Source organism: Myotis lucifugus, unplaced genomic scaffold, assembly GCF_000147115.1.
Source record: "Myotis lucifugus unplaced genomic scaffold, Myoluc2.0 scaffold_824, whole genome shotgun sequence".
Taxonomy (NCBI): Eukaryota; Metazoa; Chordata; class Mammalia; order Chiroptera; family Vespertilionidae; genus Myotis; species Myotis lucifugus.
In genome coordinates this window covers 88898-96534 of record NW_005871872.1, presented here as the reverse complement: position 1 = coordinate 96534, position 7637 = coordinate 88898, and the positions used below count along the sequence as shown (strand labels likewise).

Genomic DNA, 7637 nt, shown 5'->3' with positions numbered 1-7637 from the left:
GGGAAGGAGAGGGAAGAGGCTCAGTGAGGAGGGAGGTGTGGGGAGAACAGAGGTGATGACTTTTCCTTCCCTGTGTCTCCTTCCTTTCAGACTGGAAGATGGCCCTTTACCAACCTGGTGAGTGAATGACTGTGTGTTCCCTGGGACAACACGGGGCCTGGCTCCCTTTTTCTTCTCCTGCTCTTGACTGGGGGACATCTGGGCGGGTAACATGAGGTCCCCACAGTGTGCCCATCTGTTGCCAAGAGAGCCAGGGACAGCTGCTGCCCTTGGCTTCCCTAGGTTTGTGGGGGAAGGAGGAGGCATGAGGGGTGCAGCTGGGGGCAGGGGCTGGAGGGAGAGGGAGGAGGTGACCTGGCCCCAGCTGCTGCCCCCTCCTGCCCCTGGGCCTCCTCAAGGTGTGCCATGTCTCTGAGTCCCCTTTTGAGATGATGGTGGTCATTCCTACCTTGTGAGGGTGGAGGTGAGACTAGATGAGGTTGATGAGTGTGTGCTGGTCAAAACTCCAAGAGGGGAGCCCATGGCCTTTTTCATGATGGGGTGTGGTGTCTGACGGTGATGACCACAGTCAGGAGAAGGTTCTTTAAGAACCTGGAAAGTGGATGTAGGCGACTCCTTAGATTATAACAGACTGTATTATAGAGTCATTTACTCACAGGGATAATGGGGTTGGAGCAGACAGACTATGTGTCAGTCTGCACACTTTTCACCACTAACAGACCTGTTGCAGTACGTTTTTAACACACAACTCGGGTACTAATGGTTGTCAGGACATACGAAGAAAGAGTGTGGCAGCACCAGCCATACCTCCTGGGGTCTTGTGGTGGAAGGTTCTTTAAAACCGGTTCCATCACATTAGGTGTTGACCTCCTTGTCATGTCGTTCTAGTGTTACTAACAGAACTGTTTATGGCTACATTTTAAGGACCACACATCACCATCACCCTGAAGGCTTTGGTGTGCCTGCTAAGGACAGGGAGGTTGGTCAAAGGTCACAGCATGAAGAGATGAAGGAAATCAGAGACACAGAGATGGAGTTGGGTTGATTCAGCCACAACTACCCAGTGATTACAGAGGGTTTAGGGAAGAACCTACCTCCAGAGGCAGGGGTGGTGTTAAGTGAAACCACAAGGAAGAGCAGTGCCCCAGGCTCACAGCAGTGGGAGCTGACACCACCCCCAGGCCCAAGGCAGAGGGACAGGGAGCAGTCACTGGAGCCCTGAGGAGGCTGTGGCTCAGGGAGAGGCTGCCTGAGAGGAGGCTGCTCTGTTAGAGCGTCTCCATCACAGGAAGTGGGGAAGTCGGGGCTGTGCCTCTCTTTCCTTCCCTCCAGTCTTCAGCCAGCACTGCCCTTGGCCAAAGCCAACAGGTGACCAGAGGCAAGAGAGCCCAGTGATGCTGCCAAGGAGGACGATTCCTGGGCAAAGAGGGAGGGGCAGGTGGGGAGTGAGGATCACATAGAGCCCAGCATGGCCCAGCACAGCAGAGACCTGGTCCCTGTGATCACACCAGCTGCTTCCTCCATGCCTGGCCTTGGGCTAAATACAGCTCACTTTCTGTTTTATTCTACCCTTAATATTGGTACTTTTATTCCCATTTTACAGATATCACATTGAGACTTGCAACATTACATGGCGTGTGTGTGTGTGTGTGTGTGTGTGTGTGTGTGTGTGTGTGAAAAGAGACCATGCAGAAAAGGAAGTCGTCCAGCTCGGGAGGGTAGAGCAAGGGCTGGAGCCATTGGAATCCATGTGACTCTGCAGCACAGGTGGGCACAGTCCTTCTGGGGAGGAAACAGGAACAGATAGAAGGAAGGTGGCCACTTGAGATGGCGGGTTAGACAGACCCCAGTCCTCCTCACCCTCCCCTCCTCACTGACCACCAGGCCCTGTGGTTTCTGTTGGCTTTGCTGAGGGTCACACTCAGGGCACCAGCCAGACCCAAGCCTTGGAGCCTGAGGCTCTCAGATCTGGAAACCATGGCTGACCCCACACCATTGGAACTCTCTGCAGTGGACGTGACTCTGGATCCCGACACCGCACACCCCAACCTCCTCATTTCTGAGGACCAGAGGAGCTTGCAGTGCATATCCACAAGGCAGAGCCTGCCAGACAACCCGAAGAGATTTCAACATGCTTTCTTTGTGCTGGGCTGTGAGAGCTTCACGTCAGGGAGACACTTCTGGGAGGTGGAGGTGGGGAACAGGCAACAGTGGAATTTAGGGGTGTGTAGGGAGAATGTGGAGAGAAAACATTGTGTTGAGATAGAACCCCAGAATGGATTCTGGACAATAGCACTGTGGGATGGGCACATCCACGCTCGAATGGATTCCTGGAACAAACTCAAAATTACCAACCCTCCTAAAAGAGTGGGGGTTTTACTGGACTATGAGAGGGGGGAGGTCTCATTCTATGATGCCATTGATGGATCGCGCATCTTCACCTTCTCATAGGCTTCCTTCTCTGGGCCTCTGTGGCCTGTTTTCAGGATTTTCACACAGGAGCCCACTGCCTTGACCATTTGCCCAGCACTAAGAGTAGTGGGGAGTTCCCTTCTGCCTGACCCATTGCCTGACCCTTCTCTGGAGACCCCAGTGGCCTCAGGCTCAGCTGATGGCATTGAGGACCCTCAGGCAGAAGGAAAGTCTTTGCTTCCCTCTGCCCAGCCCTGAGCTGAGGGCCTGCTTCACAGCAAAACTCATCAGGAACATACTTACTAAAAACTCACTGAGAGAAGCACTTTACTAGTTATCTTTCAACTTTTCCACATGACAGATGAGGAGACCAGGGTGCAGGAAGTTAATCTTCCAAAGGTGACTCAGCTCCCTTCCTGCAACCACAGCTCAATTCACAGTTAACTTAGAAGGTGGTGGGTGCTGGGCTCAGTGCTTCAGGTGAATCTCACTCCCCAATCCTCACCACACCCCTGTGAGGGGGCCTCATGGAAAGTGTGGAAAGGGAGGCAGGGCCCAGGGAAGTGACATATAATTCAGGCAGGAAGTAGTGCTGCTGGAGGTGTTTGACTCCTGACCCTCCTTCTACCTCTAGTCTGTCCCTTTGCAGCCAGTTGTTCCTGTTGGGCAGGGTCATGGGCAGCCTGAGGTTCCCATCCCAGGGCCCCAGGGAGAAGGTCACTGTAGGTGATTATGAAGGCCACACCCCACCTGGTTCCTTCAAGGGGGACTGTCAGCCACGGTCCACTCTCCATTGTCTGGCTGTCCATGATGATGTCATCCACAGAATGAACTCACAGTGACCACCTCACCCGGGGCTGAGAAGGGACTAGAGGCCAAACTCCTCACCAGCTTCTGACCTGTGATCATGATGCTGAACCAACCCTCCAGCTTCATCCCTAAAGCTCATGTGTGAGGCATGAATTTGGGGGAAGGGAGTCAGGTGAACTGCAGTGGAAGTTTTATCACACTGTAGCCCCATCTCCAGGGAAGGGACACTCCACGCTGAGCATGTGTCCATGTTCCTGGAGGTTCCTGTAACTGCTGGGTCCTGGGAAAAGCCACTCCATCACCATCACTGTGATTGGTCACCACTGTGTCCCCTCCACCCGGCAGGTGGTGGTCAGGTTACATTTGTTAAATAAATTGGTTAATGGTATTCACTCTGCATCTGAGCTTCTTCTAGATTTTCACCCCCACAGTTTACCCACCACATTTTCACAAAATTCTTATTGATCAGCTTTATAAGCTGCTGTAATAAAAACCACAAATTTCATGACCTAATGCAACACAGATTCCTTACTTCACACATCTGTAGGTGAGAAGCCCAGCGTGGCTCTGGCCGGACTGACATCCAGGGGTCTGCAGGCTGGGCTCCTTTCTGGAGGGTCCAGGGAACAGTCTGTTTCTTGCTAATTCTGGTTGTTGGCAGAATTGAGTTTCCTGCAGTGGTGGGACCCAGGTTGCCATTCCTTGCTGGCTGTCAGAAGAAGCTGAGAACACTCTAGGCTGGGAGAATCCGGAGTTTTCCCAGGAGGCAGATGTGAAGGAACAATTCAGGTGAAGGGAATGGGGACCAGAGTCCAGTCCTGGAATAACCGCTAGTGGGGCTGTTGCTCATGTGCTAACTGGTGTCAAACTGAGTCAGAAGGTAGTGGAGGCTCCAGAGAAAGCTTTAGGCACAGGTGGGGAATGGTATGAAATGTTCTGTGGGAAGATGGTTCTAGAAGAAATGTACCCCGATTGGGGTCTGTGGGGCCAGGAAGGGAGCATCGGGTGGGTGTGGGGCTGCTGGGCCCACTGGACCATCCACTGGCAGGCGGGAGCCTGTGCCGGCTGCCATGGTCCTGTTCGCTGCCTCCTGAGAGAGAGAAAGGGCTTTGGCCTGTCACTCAGTCTCCCAAGGACTCTCACTGAGTGTTTTCTGAATGACTCACAAGTGTCCATAACAACTGCTGTCTGGCTCTGTTCTTCACCCCACGGCCCCTCCTGGTGTCCCCCATATCTTCCCTGCCCCCACAAGTCTAGCATCTTGAATGAAATTCTTTGGCTTTAGGAAGAGGGTACTTATGTTCACCTCAACACATGCCTGCCCCCAACCCCAGTCACACACACACACACACACACACACACACACACACACTAGCAATTCCTTTTAAAAAGGCCAGATAATCTCAAAAGGCTAGTAACAGTGCATTTTTCATGCTGAAGCAATTTATTTGTCTTCTACCTAGAAATTAGTCAGGAGTAGACTTGGCCCGGGATCTAGAAATGTTTTCTCTGTCAGGGCCGGGTGTTAATACTTTGGCTGTGCGGACCCCGGGGTCTCCTCCATGGCCCCTCCGGTAGCACAGTCTTAGATGGAAGGGTTGGCTCTTCTAGTAAACCCTCATGTATGGGCTGCCATTTGAATTTCATAGGATTGGGACATGTTGCCAATAAGTTTGTTTCCCTGTGTCTCTAGAACAGGAAAGACCACTAGGAGGACGGCTGCAGAGTGCTGCTGTCTCCTAACCTCAGGACTTTTTGTTTACTGAGGAAATCTCTATTGTTTAAGCCAATAACACAATCTGACAGGACACCCCAGGTGGTGGTTGGAGAGCTGAGGCCTTCAGAGCCTCAAGCCCATTCTCCCACACCTACCACCCTCATCAATGTCAGTCTTCTCTCTCTCCTTCACTCGTGTGTAGTTAAAATATGAAGTAAAACAGCTCAGAGATGAGACTTTCCAGGGGCGATGATATCACAGCTGAGTTAAATCCAGAGAGAGGCCTTCTCACCGACCACCTAGTGCCATTCCCATCACCTGCTGCATTTAGCAAGAACTCAGGGCCAACCCAGCTTCTTCATGGGACACGGGAGAACCAGGTGAGAATGAAGGCAGAGACAAACCAGGAAAAGCCAAGACTGCCAGGAACCCCCAACACTAGGGCAGATCCTGGACCACCCTGTGGGGATCGGGAGCTGAAGCTGAGAAGACAACGCTCTGGGGCTGAAGCCGCCCCGTTGGTGGCACTTTGTGCACCAGACAGACCTAGGGAACAACGTGCAGCTGTACAGGGGCTGCCATGGGTGTGTGGTGTGGACTGATACAGAGATGGGAGGGGGGACAAGAACCCTTAGCCCAAGTATTTAACCTTCTGCCTCAGAAAACTCTCTGTGCTGCCTCATGCCCAGTGAAAGGTTCTTCAACATGAACATGAAGAGAAGTACATTTTTCTCTTTCAAATTTATTTCACAATCCATGTCAAAAACTCTAGCATGAAAGTAATGTTTGAGGGTCCAAGTCCCGTCTGTGGACAACAAAAGCAGAGCCCACAGGCCGTGGGGCCTAATGTTTCTGCCATTAGACAACCGCCATGGAGCAGTTCTCCACCTGCAGTCCTGGGCCATTGATGGTGCATGAGATCAATATATTACATAGAGACCAAACTTCAATACACACGAATGGAACTATGAGAGCATGCAGTATATATAAATGTGTGTCCTCAGTTACATTATAAAATGTATTTCTTACTGTGGATCACAGTTTTAAAATTTTAAAGAAGGTTTTAGATTAAAGGTGTGGGACTTGGCGGGAGGACCTGGTGGATGGAGGGAGAGGTGGGCTCCATTCCCAGCTGCACGGGTGCAGTGATGCGCTGCGGCCACTAGGGGAGGAGAGGTCTAAGACAGTGGTTCTCAACCTTCCTAATGCTGCAACCCTTTAATACAGTTCCTCATGTTGTGGTGACCCCCAACCATAAAATTATTTTCGGTGCTACTTCATAACTGTAATTTTGCTACTGTTATGAATCGTAATGTAAATATCTGATATGCAGGATGTACTTTCATTGTTACAAATTGAACATAATGAAAGCATAGTGATTAATCACAAAAACAATATGTAATTATATATTCAATATGTGTTTTCCGATGGTCTTAGGCGACTCCTGTGAAAGGGTCGTTTGACCCCCAAAGGGGTCACGAGGGACAGGTTGAGAACCACTGGCTCTAAGATAATCATCTGAGAAGTTGGAGGAAGAGGTGGGGGGGGGGTGCTGGGGAGAGGAGGAGGGAAGGGGGACAGGAACCTGAAAAGGAGGGAGAGATACTGGGATGGGAGAGTTGGAGGAGAGAGGGGTGAGGGGAGGGGGGAAGAGGAGGAAATGAAGAACTTGTCCTGTAGCTCCTGGTCCCAGAATGGAGAGACCCCTGGAACTGACTGGAACCCAACCTGCAGCCTTGAGTAAAACCCAGTTAGCCAGGCCCAGGAGAGCCCACCAGGACAAGCTGCACCCTGTCCCCCTGTAGACCCACGAAGGAGAAAATAAATGTGGATAAAATCTCCTGAGACGTTCGGTGTTTGTGTTGAGGCCTGGTTGCTGTTTTGAGGCATGATTGCAGTAGAATCCTGTGTAATAAACACACACCTGTTATCCTCATAAGTAGCTGGTCATTCATATTAATAATATGGAAGGAGCAAAGGGGAGGCCAGACATAATAAGCAAGGTCATCTGGGCAGCCTCACCAGGAAGCTGCAACTTGACACTCCCCAGGGAGCCAGTCTATTCCCTGGAAGTCACTGGGGAAGGGCTCCACAAAGGGAAGATGGCACATGTGCAGTGAAGACCGGGTGACATAGGGAAGGGGCCTGCCTGTCAGCCTAACCTGGGAACAAAGATCATTGGCTAAAAGGGTGCACCCAATGCAGGCCCATCAACATTGGGAATACATAATCTCCAGACTAAGAACTCTCTCTCTCTGTTGCTCTTGCTTGCTGTCCTGTTTCTTCCTTGCTAGTGACCCTGCTAGGCTGCCATGTGGTCCTAGAAGCTGAGTGGAGCATGGCCATGCAGACCCACAGGCCATGGACCACAGCTGGGAGCACAAGCTCCCCCACCAGATGCTGGACTGGACGGGACTGTGCAAATATGGGGCAGACACACTGGGAATGGCTGCAATCCTGGTTCTGCTGAAGACAAAATGGGACCTTTTCATGGCAGGACGGAGGGAGATGGGCTCTTGGAAACTCAGGGTTTTGATTCAACAGAAATAAAGCTTCCCCAGCACCTCATCCTCCTGTGGGGCCTCAGGACATTTTTGTTCCCGTGGCACCCCAAGAACTCCACTCCCACCAGGAACAGGTGGAGACTTTTGGAGCACCCCACCGATCACACACCCAGAGCAAAGTAAAGGTTATTATC

The 7637-nt window shown here is 51.5% G+C and overlaps 1 pseudogene; it reads left to right on the top strand.

Moving 5' to 3' along the window:
- LOC102419789 overlaps positions 1–2670 on the top strand; it is a 19371-nt pseudogene extending 16701 nt beyond the window's left edge.
- Positions 2671–7637: the final 4967 nt, after the last annotated feature.